We start from the raw sequence: 14855 nt of genomic DNA on the forward strand, positions 1-14855 counted from the left end.
TGTGCTATATACCTAAAGCTAACACAACTCTGTCAGTCAACTACACTCTAATCAAATTTTAAAAAGTTTAAAAAAAGGGAAAAGAAAAGGTGATCAAGACAGATGCTACCACTAGCACATTTTCAAAGTATATTTTACTACTTAACAGACAGGTAAGTGAATTTAGGAACCTAAGCCAAATAGAATTCTCAGGAGAAGATGCTACAGATGTTATTACGAGTTCTCTAATTTCCAGGCCCAAAGGTTGATCCCCATGTCGGGAAATTCATCTGCCGTATTATCCACAGTTTGACAGTTTCAATGGAATCAGAATATGGTTCATGTTGCACACTTGCTGACATCCTGGGATGCTGAGGAGCAGATTCCTCCTGAACCTATTTTAATCCTGAGGACAATCGAGTGTCACTTAAAGTCCCCAACTCCACGAGAAGCATGCCCTCCGAGTTCATCTCAGGAAACTGTATTTGTTCCCCTGCTGTCAGAAGCATTGGCCAAGCTGACTCCAGGACAAAGTTTAATTATGTCTCTTTTAGTTTCAAGTTGTATCTTTCCATCTGTCTCAGGTAACACAGACTCTCCAACCACAGCTTCTGGCTGAACTACATTTTTAGAGGAGCACAAAGACTGTGGGACAGAAAAGGCAGAAATAAGAGAAGCAAGAGCTCATATGTTTTTAATCGCTTAGAAGACGGTGCTATAAAATCACGTGCCTTTTCCCTGGGACTAGGGGATTTTTTTTTTTTTTCCTCCTTGGACGTTATTTCAGGATTACATTGTGTGACTCGGCTAGCTGAGTCAACTTCAATTGGAGAAAGGCTGGCAGAAAAGAAGCAACTTCCAAAGTAAAGAAAGCGTAGGAAAAGAATTTGAGCTCTCTCTCTAGAGGAAAATCTTCTGAGTTCACCCCCAAGGGATAATCGACAGTAAAGGAAATGAATGGTAATTGAAACTTAACTCCTAAAACCATCCCCAGCCATCAATATTCCCTGCATATGCAACAGGGCCGCAGCTGTGCCAGAATCATGGTCCATATTTGTTAAGCGCACATACTCATGGGGCCTCTGCACATAAGCACTGTTCTTTTTTTTTAAATTCTCCTTGGCATTTGAACACGAGGCTTTGATTCCATGAGCTAGAACAGCTCTTCTTAAATGTGACTGGATAAATGAAATCCTTGGGGATTTAGGTAAAAAGGCAGGTTCTGATTCGGGAGGCCCAGGATGGGGCTGGAGACTCTGCAACCCTGACCAGCTCCGAGGGGAGTCTGGTGTTGCTGCTCCACTGACTGCACTTTGAAGAACACGGAGCGGGAGACACAAATGTCCCTGACATTTCCTGGGCTCTCTCCTTATCATCACCTCCCATGAGCCAATGTCATGGGTGGAACTGTGTCCTTCCAAAAGAGACAGGATGAAATTCTAACCCTGGTCCCTCCGAATGTGAATTTATTTGGGAAGAGAAAGGGTCTCTAAGGAGATAATCAAGTTCAAGTCAGTAAGGTGGGCCCCGAACCTAATATGACCGGTGTCCTTATAAAAAGGGGAAACTTGGGCCCAGAGACGGAAACTTACAGAAGATGACGTCAAGACACAGGGAGAAGATGGCTATCTCCCAGCGGAGGGTGGCCGAAGGCTACGCGAGGCTACTTGATCCTTTTCCAGTGCCTTGAAAGGAAGCTTTGACCTACCCACACCTGGATCCTAGATCTGGCCTCCCGAACTGTGAGATAGCACATTCCTGTTGTTTAAACCATCCAGTTTGTGGGGTTTCATTAGGGCGGCCTTAGGAAAGTAATACAGATGGGGGGTACTAACGTTTTCCTGACACCTCTTCTTTCTCCTCCTCTCTGACACATGAGGAACGTTTCAGGGCACTGCTAACCTTAGTACGATGTGAAGAATGAGGGCAACACATTCCACACACAGGGAAGTAACACAAACGCTTGGGGTGGTCCTGTAGATGCTGCAGGTGCTGCAGGTGTTCACTCATGAAACAGGTTTTACATCTACTGTTCGTGGCTCTCTGTTGCTAATTCCCCTTGGGGATCAGCCACCTTGACGCTGAGCCCTCAAAGAGCCCAACCTCAGATTTCTGCGCATCTCTAAATTCCCAAATACTTGCATGAAATATAATTGCCTTCAGAAAAGGAAACATACCTGAAAACTTGGAGAGGTCCCCTTAATGAGCCTGTAAACACAGACCTAAATTAAATTATGCAGGCCTTACCCAATTGCCCACATCACTCTTTTTGCTGTCATTGCTGTTGCTTTAGAGCACATTCAGTGGAGGCATTTTGACACAGATCATCAGCGCTGCCCCAAATTCCACAGTTTATTCAAAACCGCTCTTGTCTATGAATCCTCGTTCCTTTTCTACCTCTTCACATCCTCTGTGCTTCGTTAGAAGTCCTACCAGTTGCTTTTCTTTTCAAAGCCATTTTTTTTCTATAATGAAACAGAGTTGCTTTGCTTACGTTTTTTTTTTTTAAATCACACTATGAATGTGATTTGCAATAGATAACAAATAGAGAAAAACAACCTGCACAGCTTTTTATGTGGAGGTGTAGGAAAAGATGAGGTATGATAATGCCACTCACCAGCCGACGGATCCTTACAGATCCGTCTATACCTAACATGATTTAAGCACCTTCCTCAACAAAAAGACAAATTACTCACAAGGGATTCGAGGCCTTAGCTCTCACTTTTAAAGAGTAAAACACCTGCTTCCACAATCCATGCACGTCAAGGGTGTGACGTTCTTGATTCCTGTACTGAGTCATTTCACGTCTCCCGAATTCTACTTTTCCTGCTCTCCAGAGTTCCCCAAGACGGGTGGTCCCACTTCTGGGAGGGGTGTTTGGCAAAGTGTAGGAGTGTTGCTGTTTTCACCATACATGGCGGGAGGTGTTGGCATTTAATGGGCAAAGCCTGGGGAAATGAAATAAAGCAAAGCCAGAGATGACCGGTCTCTGTCCCTCCCCAAATGCCAGTGGCTGGTCGACAGTGAGGCCCTCCTCCCATGTGGACAATGCTTTCAGATTAATGGCCTTTCCAGTTTGGGCTCTGGGGTCACCTTTTGACTTGGACCAGAAATGATGCTGACTTCACAGGTATTTTTCTCTGATTTAACAGGTGTGTTATTCCTTTGCAGTTCCAAGAACGCTCCTTTCTTCAGCTCTCCGCTGTAGGGACTGTGCTTGAGAAGATACTGTATAACTACCATCCCTGCTCTTGGTTTGCTGTTCCACGTTTTTTTAGTGTTATAAATACATCTAACACAGTGTACTTTTGGATAGGACATTTTGGAGACGTTTTTAAGCGTTCTTTGGTGCTATCTTCCAGTTCCCTCCACCGCGACTGTTACAGTCTCATTCCTTTTTTTATCCATTCATTCTTCAAACATAAATAGGCACTTGCTCTAAGATATGGTGTCAAGCCATGTGGAGGGGGGGTGACACACAATGATAATCTGATGTCCCTTGGAGCGTCAGATGCACCTTGTTTTCTTTCTAATTGTCTTTCTGCTTATTTTCTCTGATCACTCTCCCCAACTTGGAACTTTTGCCTAATTAGGAAGACTCACTCCTCCACAAAATTGTGGCAATTCTATTTGCCAAAAATATCTTTTTTTCGCATCTATATGGATTAGCTCTTTGATTATTTCTTCGGTTCTAGACAAGTCCACATACACGCTTTATCATTTGAATCTTAACATTTGTGATTTATGCTAACATTACGGATGTAAAAAAACCAAGACTTCACAGGTGAAATAACTTCCTTACAAACAACTTGTTCATGGATTTTAGAGCGGGTCTAGCTGACTCTGGTGCCTGAGATCTTAATGAATATAAAATATCCTTGATAATTAAAATCACCTTCCTGTGACTGCCAGTGAACTTTACATGCCCTACTTTTAAATCTCAGCATAGACACAGTTAGCCTTCACTCTGGACTCGATTCATCATGACTGTTTTAGAAAACAGGTCTACCTTCCAAGTTTCTATTAAAAATAAACAAACAAACAAAAAAAACCTTTGAAAACTTCTCTGGGTTTCTTAGCTAATACAAATCCACAAAGCAGAAGTTCCACATATAACTAGGTAGTCCTCTGTGATTTTTCAACGCCTGCAGGCTTTTGAAGTGCCATGAATTTGCCTTCATCTGCTGCTAGGAACACTGCACATCGCTCCAAACAGCCTGCCAGTCTGAGCGACCTAGCGTGAATGACATGTGTTTCTTTCATCCAGGTCAGAGGATGGTGTGGGGCGGTGTGGGAGGTCAAGCGAGGGGCGGAATTCAGGATAAAGAAATGAACTGGAGGAAAAGGAAGTAATAAAGAAGAATGCATCCACAGACCTTGGAGGAGAAGCTCTCCCTGCTCCCCAACGAGCACACAGCCCTGGAGAAGCTCTGGCAAGTGGCTCAGTCTCGTCTGACAACACCTCAGGAGGGCCAGGGCACAGCGGACCGGGTCTCATTCCCTGGTCACAGCAGTGGAAATCGCAGACCCGAAACCCTCAGATACAGGAGATGGTGGGGACACCTGGAGGCTTCCTTCAAGTGCCATTGGGGAATAAGGAGTGTGAAGAGCAAGAAATCAGTCCAGAATTTTCTCCTGATACTTGTCTGGCCCCAGGATAAAAGAGAAAGCATCAGTTTTGGAATTAAAAAAGAAATGAGTGCTTTGCACTTATGCCTTGAGCATGCTTGCCTTCATCCCAGGAGCTTGGGAGCCTGAAAGGCTTAGAGGAGATGGTGCAGAGGAAGGACCATCTCTGCCACCTCCCTTCTGCTATAACTGCGGCGACTGCCACCAAGCCTTGGCCTGCTCTCAAGCAGCCGGATGTCACGTCTGCTTAGTGACGGTCACCGCTCCTCTGCGCCAGTCCGCACATGAAAGCTTTCTTCTAGCTTGCATATAGTTTCATATCTTATATCTAAATATCCAACTCCTCGAGCATTTATTTTGGTCTAAGGGATAAACCTTTTTTTCCCCTGTGTAAATGGTTAGAGTTGTACTAGCACCTGCTGTCAACTCAATCATCCCCCCCCCAATATTTTAAAGTTGCATATATATTACACAGTAAATTCCTGTGGGAAATCCCAACAACTGGGATGGAGAAAGTAAGAAGGGAGAGTAAGAAAATTCTATTTCCCCTGAAACACCACATGCCTGCTTTCTCCTCTCCTTCATGTTTAAAATATGAAAAGGAGAAAGATGACAAGGGAAAGAGGCCCTGTTTCGGAGGTGTTGCCTTCCTTGATGACAGGTTATTTTTAGCACGCATTGATCTATTCTAATTTGATAAATTATCCTCTGCATCTGGTAAAAATTCTGCGATCCCTCTGTGCATTGCTGTTAGCTCAAGGAGTAGGAATTTATGAATGACAGTTTTGCCAGTGCAGCTGAAAATGAATTGCTACTCAATTTATATATGTCCCTTGCCACATTTTATGTTTGCTTATAAGGGCATGGCTGCTTATGGATATTTTTAAGTGACAGGAGATGCAGCTTTTTGTTTGAACAGACTTTGGTCTTCTTTCCCGAATTTCTTTATTATGAAAATCACACAGGAAACAGTGGAAAAGGCTCTTGAGGAATCTGAAGAAAAGTCTGCCAATGAGTTCAGCTGACTTAATGAAAGCTTATTTATTTAACAATTATTTATTAGCGTTTGTCTGTCAGAAGATGAGAGCCAAAGGTGAATGGCAAATGTTCAAAGTCAAAATTTCTTTAATAATTCTAGCCTAATTAAGAATTTTACCAGAACCCCAGTGCGGAAGCATTTATTGTTGGGCTCCACAGCCGATAATACATAGCTGCGAAGAACGAATAAAATGTACCTACTTATTCAGTGAAGAGGATTCAGTTATTTTCAACCTTCTGTTGTTTTCAAGCACTGTATTTAAAAGGCAAAAACAAATAAGACAAAACCTTCCTGGAGTTTACTACGAGAGGTGCTTGAATTGACAGAGAGGTACATCTGGTCTCAAGAGACTGCTGTCCATAGTGGCTTAACCAGGTGAACACCAAATTTGGCAGAATGATACTAAGCAATCTGTCTATTCCTGTTTGGGTATGTTAGTTTGTGTTTGTCATGCCTTTAAATTTTCGGTAAATTTTTGACCATGCCTAAGGCACGTAGAATTTCACAAGCCGGGGATCCAACCCTCGCCACTGCCAAAACCAGAGCCACAGCAATGACAATGCCAGATCCTTAACCCGCTGAGCCACCAGGGAGCTCCAGTATTCTAATGCTTTGGCATTTGGGCTTTGCTGACACCGAAGAAGATGCCCCTTTCAGGGCTAGCCAATTCCTAGGAGAGGAAAGACCAAGCCTGAGCATGCCTTTCTTGTGCAATTTCTATTTTATATCTAAATATCCAATTCCTCTAGAATTTATTTTGGTGTAAGGGATTAACCACCACCCCCCCCCCCTTTATCTAGCTCTCACAAGGCTCTCATATTCTGGGACACTATCCATCTTTCCTAAATACTTCAGGGCCAGGTACCCAGACAACCAGAGACTGTCTCTATGCCAAAGGGCCCGCTGAAATTATTCGAACTAGCCAGACCTACGCCTGCTTGCCCTACTTGGCCTGTTCTTTTCCAAGAAAACCACAATAAAAGCTCTGGCTCACATTTGCCCCTTTCTCGGCCTCCCAGCCGACTCTGGTACTTTCCACAGCTCACGGCACGGCGTGCCCCAGCTTTTAAAACTGCGAGTAGCAAACTGTCTTTTCAATGGCCATCGTCTCCTGATCTGGTGTTCTCATTACACCTAAATAATAGTAATAAAACTTACACTTAAAAAACACAGTTCTTACATTAACTTATAAAGAAAAGAAGATATTTCTTTATAACTACTAAATAATTCCTGTTAACACATTGCTGTGTTCTGATAAGAGTTATCAGTCAAGCGAAACCCCCATGCTACAAGGGGACATCAGTGCCAACAGAGACAGCCTCCAGGGTGTTTTAGACTTTGCCATGAAAATAGTCAAAGCAGGCTGATCTTGAAAATAGTCCATCAGAAAAGAGCGTATAAAAGCCTCTTTTTATTGATTTTGGTATGCTGGCGTAGAATTCTTGAACGTTTCTTTAAGAGCTCCTATGCCTGTACCAGGAAGCTTTACAGTAATTTTCTATTGATGGTTTCTTGGCCATTAGAAATATCTGGAAGTTGTAATTACACCATCTTGAAGTGGTTATTGGAATTATATTTTGATGAAAATTGCTTGGCTCTTGAAAAGGAAAGAGTTTAATGGGCTATTCGTATTTCTTAAAAATGACTTGTATTGTGTGGTAGAGGATAGCTCTTAGGAGGAAGTGGGTTGACACTGGAGTCAGGTTTGAAACCTGCCCTCGTAGAAATAGTGGAAAGGTTTAAAAAACAGGGTTTGTATTGGTTGTAAAAATATGTAGCTGAGATGCACTTGCTGTGGTGGCCTGTCAAAATATGGGCCCCCCCCCTTCTAACAAACAGACTCTACCCATCCCTTTTTTTTTTTTTTAGGGCCACACCTGTGTCATATAGAGGTTCCCAGGCTAGGGGTCGAATTGGAGCTGAGCTGTTGGCCTACACCACAGCCACACCAATGCCAGATCCAAGCCACATCTGCGACCTACACCACAGCTCATGGCAATGCCAGATCCTTAACCCACTGAACGAGGCCAGGGATAGAACTTGTGTCCGCATGGATTTGCGCGTCAGATTCATTCCCTCTGTGCCACGATGGGAACTCCTCCCATCCCATTTTTTAGAAGACACACTGGATTCAAGACCAATGAGGCCGACCTCTTGAGCAGACCTATAGAGAATGTTTTTCATCTCTTGTCTCCAACGGAGAACTGCCTACTGGCACCTGCTCCCACCAGCTGCCAAGTTCTTGAAGCCCGGCAGTCCTGTAAAGAGCCCAGTGATTGTCTGGACACTCTGTAGCCTCAGGGGGACATCTGCCAGAGAAAGAGTCATAGCACACACCCTGCCTCCCATGTTTCTTGCCCACAAACAACCCAGGCCTACATTAGGAGATCTGGAAGGAAGAGTGAAAAGCTGTGTGAATGCTCCTCACTCGCCTGCACCTACACGACTTCAGGAAGAGTCAGTAGGCAAAACAGAATGTAATTACCTTAATGCTAAGGTAAAGAGACATAAAAATTATTCCTGTCACTCTAAGCCAACCCCAGACACTACAAATCACATTTAATCTCCATTGACCAAAAGTCTGTGAAAAGGGAACCATGTTGCTATGTGCAAACAGTTCTGGATAAAGGTGTCCAAGCCTGGTAACAGACTGGATGAACAAGAGGGCGGGAATAGCAGAAATGCTAGGCAAGACAGACAAAGTCATTGCCTGCCTGGTAGCCGTTTATCCATTCACTCTTCTCCCACCAATCCCCTCATTTCCTGCTCACAGAGTGGGCAGTGATTGCTTGATCTAAGGGGAGGTGGGTCTTCTTCTAGTCTCAGGAGATAATTTACAACTGCTTTTTTTTTTTTTTTTTAACCCAAGAAGAAGAGATTGCGTGTAGGTCAAAAGAAAGCAGGTTCAGGAAATTAAGGATCTAGCAGGCTTAGATCTAGAATAAAGTATAAAACTGAAAGAAGAAAGGGAACAAGAACACAATGTGTTAAAAAAAATTAAGCTTTAAAAAAATAGAGATGGTTATCAAATACATAAATAAAGCCTAATCTTTTCCTTTAACTAGGAGCGCTTAATTGCATTGAAGTAAATGTATTTGCACAGACTGGCATGTGCTTTGAGGTCAGTACCTATAATCTCTAAACCTTTTTAAACCTCTTTGTATGCCAGGGTAAGCTAGTTATCTAAAGAATAAATGAGGACACTATTCAAAGCTGTTCTTGGCTGTTTACACAGTGGTGCATCAAATAGATGACAAAGTTTTTAGGGTTTTTTGCATTGAACGTGACCATGGGTACAAATGGACACCCTGCATTTGAACACACTGGACCGCACTCATCATCAGAGACATGGATACCCTCTTATTATAAAACAACGACAAGAGGCCCTCTATCACATCTTTCAGTCATGGTGATAAAGTCATGTGACATCCTTTTAAAGAAGGAGCCAAATTTCAGATCAAGGCACAAGAAAAGCCAAGACAGTACATGGAAAGGCCAATCAATGATCAATTCTTTGTGCACCTCCAGTTCCATATCTATTGTAAAGTTACGTGGAAAGCAAGCCAATGTTAGAATCAGGTATTTTCTGCTCACCATTCCACTGTGTTGGATGTAACACAGTCTGAAGGTAGGAAACCATGGAGAGTGTACCCAGGAGCTCAGAAGTCCAAATGTATGTAGCCACGGGTGACCGTCTAGGGTAAAGCATTAGACTCTTCCTAAACAGACGTAATTCAAAAACGCAACAAATAACTTTGATATCGTAGGTTATCTCTCAAGTGTTTTGAGTAATTTTAATATTCATTGCATTTTAACATATCTTTTGTTACTATATTGGTTTTCAAAGCCTACCCAATTTTAAATAAAATGTTAAGCTTTACGTTTCTTAAGAATTCTAATTTTGTCCGTCTAGGCAACAGAACTCAATTTGATTAAGACAAATGCATTCCACAGGTTGACAGTCTGTTTTAGTAAGAATTTTTGCTCTTGGCTTCATTTCTGCTGACTCAGAATTTCCTTAAATACGTTATTATTCTTTCACTAGACTTAAAAATTGGAGCAGTTGAAGCACTTTTCATATTCCATTGTAATTATTCCTCATTTTAATGTCTTATTTTTCCCCTTCTGGTAACATCTGATGGCTTTTCGAACTTTTGCTCATCCTATTTTTACAGTACCAAATTCCCAGGTTTTCCTTTTTTTAGAGCATGTGTTTCAGGAATACAAATCTCCTGTGTATCTATTTAGACATAATAACACACAGCATCGCCTTTGGATTTTGTTAAGGACTAAGATACAGAACTGACACAGTGTTAAGGCCTGTCAGTTTAGCCACGAGCCCATTCTGGGTTCCTATTTTACTCCTAGTGAGCACACCCTCCATGTCCCCACAGGCTTCACGAAGGGACACTGTGGTTGTATCATCCTTGTGTCCACAAAATATGACGTTCCTAAGCTCAAAGAGGCTGATAACAAAAGCTCTGGAAGCTGGCTGAATTAATCATAAGTACGTCAAAATACAGCAAAGTATTATTTGGTTTTCTTCTGGTTCTCAAACAGTTTTTTTAAATCACACACACACACACACACACACACACACACACACACACATACAGACCCACTGGTCCCGCAGAAGTTTTCACCGTGACAAGCAAAACCAGGGAAAACTCCCTCGTTACTTTTACCACCAGATGAGACCCTAAGGCGCTCTGCTCTCTGCAGAGTCTCAACCACTAAAATAGCAGTAAAGCCAAGACGCACCACAGCAAGTCTGCCAGAAAAGAGCCATTCGGTTTTATCTCTGAAGCGGTTTCTACGAGCTTTCCCATCAGCACTGGAATTCGGTCTACGAACAGCTCTATCATCTGGCATCAGCCATCAGTGAAAGAATTCAAGAAATCGGCACCAGACTGATCACACTTCGGCGTAAGAACAGCAGTGTGTCCAATCTGCTGCCGTCACTTGGACACTGAGCAGCGCTGAATGGATCGGGACAGAAAACAAGGGTATAAATAAAACCACACACAGTCGAGATCCTGAACTGGTGGTGACACAACCATCCCCAGCTTCTCAAACACAATCCACAGCCATACCTGGCAGTTTGTCTTCAAATGAACGCAAAAGTACCCAGTTCTCACCGTACACAAACACACACTTCAGAGGTCAGTGACAAATGCAGGCTGCACTTGCAGGCTGGGAGAGGCAGCGGCTGTGCTGTCCTGAGCCGCTTCAAGCACAGTGGAGCCGCCTGGCTCGCTCGCTGCTCGGGTCCTACTCTCTGTTGGTTCGCTGCAGTTTCTCCCATGACTCCATCACCCAGGAATGGAAACTGCTGCCCTCGCCCCAGCACTAGTGGGCTCCTGGCTCCTGAGCTCAGGTAAAAATGCTGAGTCCTGCAAGGTCACCGCAAGGTGAACACCGGCAAAAGCAGTATATGGGGAAGAGGAGGTTCTGTCAAGGAAAGACTCTAAACTTCAGACGTCTTGCCTTTCAAGAGACTCTGAACTCCGTAAATCACAGCTGCAACAATAGTCAGAGAAGCAGTAAATCTGAGAATCCCCAAATGGCTCGGAGCCAATCTGCTAGCCCAGAGGCACTCTTGAAGCAATAATCTCTCTCTCTGTCACACACACACACACACACACACACACACACACACACACACACACACACTATTTTAATTGCTCAGACATCCTTTTTGAGCCAAAACGTCTTTGCATCCTCTTTCCAGGTAATACAGTTTAAACCCAGATCTTAGAAAACGAAAGTGTTTGCCAAAATTGAAATAATTCTTTTAAGAAAAAAAAATCATTTCTGGTCCATAAATTCATTTGCATTATGTCTTGCTTTTCGTGCAATACTTGAACTCTGCAAACTCCCTCATATTAAAAAGACAGTAAAGAGGTATTTATATCAGAGATGACTGGCAAAATCAATTAAAATTTCTCATAAAAATTCCTTCTTTGTTTTCGAGATTAGTCCTGACTTCTGCATATTTTAATTGGAGAGATTTCAAGAAGGCATTTCTTGGCTAAAATGTAACTATTCTGCATGGAGATGTTCTAGACAGAAACAAACATGTTTACAAATGTTTCTCTGTAGAGTCTCTCTAGGTTTTTATTTCTTATAGTTTGGCTTTCCCATTGGAAGTGAAGAAAAAAAACAATGTTTAAGCTTGCCTGAACGTGATGAAACATTATTTCTCTTCGTTGTGTATTTTTTTTTCTTACAGGTCCACAATTATGCACTGATGTTCAGATTGATTACACTAACAGGAAATCACTCTTCCTCTTTATCACTCTCCTTTCCCCTCCTTCTCCAGCCATGTAACATGATTTAGCTAACCTCCTTAGCCTCAGTTTGGGAACCTATAAAATGGGGATTTGTTGCCATTGTCTGCTTTGGCTGCCTTGTGGGTCAGCATGAGGATGAAATAGGACAACGTGTAGGAAATGCTTTGTAAAGTGTAGGGGGCTGGAAAAAAAATGTACTAAACCGTATTTTCCACCCTTCAATTGCCCTAGTTTGGTCCTGAGATTAGTGAATTACTCTGTGTTCTCAAGGAGGACTCCTCAGGCTTCACAAGGAGTGTTTGTTTTAAATGGGCTATAAATAGCCTTAAGATTTTACTGAACGGCTGTCCTCCTTGTGGCAGATCTTGACGGCGGAGGCCACATGGCCAGAGTCAGTTAACTGTGAATATCATGAGCTCAGTCTGGTCTCTGAGGCTGGATGAGACCAGCTGAAAGCCTGGTAGAAAAATGCTCACGTGCACGGTGGCTGCTTTCAGAGTTCCCAGTGTCCTGGTGTACTCTCGTACGACGACGGGGAGTTGCCCAAGGGGATTAATGATGGGGAAAGGCTGGGGATGGAATGCCAAGTTCACTGCTGAGTTAGTTCAGTAACAAATGCATCAGGGCATTCATGCTAATGTTCCTGCCATGATGTATGCCTTATTTAGAGACGAGGTGGAGGGTGGAGGTGGGGGGTCAGAGAAGGGAGACCAATGCAGAATGGGCGGGAAAGGAATTAGCTCTATGAGCACCTGTTTTGTGAGACACACCAGGGCTGGGAGCTTCATGAATGTTCTCTCAGTTAATCCTCATAGTAATCCTATGAGGTAGTTATTCTTCCCATTTCATGGATGAGCATCACTGTTACTGGTGAGTGGCAGAGCTTGAATTACAGTCAAGGCCTGTGTGGCCTAGAGTCCCATGGTCCTTCAGGGTAGACTTACTGACTTGTAATTTTCACAGAAGACAGGGAATACAATTTGACTTAGCAGGAGTAGGGAAGGCAAGAGAGCAAATTACCACGAAACCTTCTTCAGAGTATTTAGTAGGCAGGTTAACATTTACAAAGAGCAGAAAATGTTAAGAAAAAGCATTTTTTGATTTTTTTTTAACAAGGAAGTTGTTGTAGGCACAGATAAATATGTGATTTTTTGTTGCTATGTGCCTATAATTCATTTTTTTGTGATTGGGTCTTGCCTGTCTTCAAGCTGAAAATATGAGTTTAGAGGTCATTCTCCATAGTAGAATATCACTCTATCTTTTCAGGGTTATTTATTTTGATTTATTAAATTACCAGATCCTTAGGAATGCCCACAAGGAAGCAAGACAATCTCTTACCCTAAAATGCAGCAGAAAAGATATTTTTTCAACTACAGTTTAAATCACTGTACCAGTCATAACTTTTAGTTCCCTGAGTCTGAGGATGTTAATAACATGCCAGGGTCTTTCTGCCACTTTGATTGGAAAACTAGAGGCAGAGTCTAAACTGCTGCCCTAAATGGTATATGTTTTTGCTCTCCTCCTTTTAAGTGGCATTGCCAGCTGAAAGAAACCCAGAAATTGTATCTGCAAGCTAGCAGTGCAACTCATACCAAATCCTTCACATAGGGTAATTTTTCCTGCCTTCAATCTCCCTTTTTCCATATTTTCACAATCTTCTCTGAGAATGCCCCTGGCTGACTATACCTTGCCTCTGCTTTTAACATTCTCATCTGCAAAGGGCACCATCCAAAATTCCTTCATAAAACCAGCCTTCTCATCCTTCATAATCTAACCTTAAACAGAAAACTATAAATTTAAATGTCTTACAGCTAGAATCAGTTTGCTTTAAATATTTTTGTTAAAAAGAGAAATATAACTGGGCCACTAACTACATTAGTAATAAGTCAAAATAAGTAACAGAGAAAAAGAAGAAAAGCAGGAACTTTAATATCATCTTTTCAAGTTAAGTTCTGAATAAAACAAAACAAAAAACCCCAAAAGTACTAACATCCGAAACAGCCAATCAACCCACATAAAGGAAGTAAGGGGCCATCAGCTATTTGGTGTTCATTTCATGGCCACTTTTGCTTAGAATGTGCATTTGGACAGTCACTACAACCCCTTTGTTCTAATGGCATCATGTTTAACTAAAGAGCAAGTAAAGAAAAGCTAACCTAGTGTGAAGCCTATAATGACATATACATAACATATGGCAAAGTGAAAAAGCTGCTTTCTCTTACTCTCAAACTCATTTTATGTCTGAATAAAGGATGGAAAAACCACCCTAGTCAGAATCATTCCTGTTTTTAAACTTAGAAACGATTGCAGTGATCGTTCAACAAAACACACATCTACTGCCAAAGCTTTCAATTATATCGCAGGTCAAAATGATGAAAAAGAAAGCACAGTTTTCAGCACTTTCTTCCAATTGTTATACTGTCCCATGACAGTGTTTTGTGTCTCAAATCCTATAGCAGTTTCACAGCAGAAAAAGACAGAAGAACATATTGCACCCTCTCTTTCATTGGCTCAGAAACTTCATTTTGAGATTTCAAACCATATATTGCAAAGAAGCTTGCGGTGAAGTTTAAATGTATGAAGAAAGCATTTGAAAGCATCAGCCAACTTTTGCTGCTAGTGATGAAAGTATTTGCAATTGGTGAAGAAAGGTGGTTTGGTTTTCTATTTGCTTCTTGCTCGCTTGCCCAGTGATGATACTTCCTGGCGTTTCCTGGTGGCAATGTTTAACTTCACATGGATAATCACGGAGAATCGGCCTGAAATCCACAGACTCTCTCCATTGAGGGTGGAACTGGGTTCATGAATGAGTAGGATGGAGTTTCTTCTAGTATGTCATCCAAATGAGAAAAAATATTTTTAACATACTTTTCCCTGCCACTACCTTCAATTTTAATTCCTTTTCTTAGGCCTTA

General features: G+C 42.2%; 1 protein-coding gene across 7 annotated transcripts in view; it reads right to left on the reverse strand.

Annotated features, from left to right (window-relative positions):
- ARHGAP24 (Rho GTPase activating protein 24) overlaps positions 1 to 14855 on the reverse strand; it is a 476741-nt gene that overhangs the window by 140848 nt on the left and 321038 nt on the right. The window contains exon 1 of one of the 7 annotated variants that reach the window (XM_047799572.1): positions 10741 to 11213. The exons of the other annotated variants lie outside the window; for them this stretch is intronic. The gene's annotated coding sequence lies outside the window, so the exon portion shown is untranslated. Of the gene's footprint in view, positions 1 to 10740; positions 11214 to 14855 lie in introns of those variants that run through there. 7 annotated transcript variants of the gene reach the window in all.

This window comes from Phacochoerus africanus, chromosome 10 (genome assembly GCF_016906955.1).
Source record: "Phacochoerus africanus isolate WHEZ1 chromosome 10, ROS_Pafr_v1, whole genome shotgun sequence".
Classification (NCBI taxonomy): Eukaryota; Metazoa; Chordata; class Mammalia; order Artiodactyla; family Suidae; genus Phacochoerus; species Phacochoerus africanus.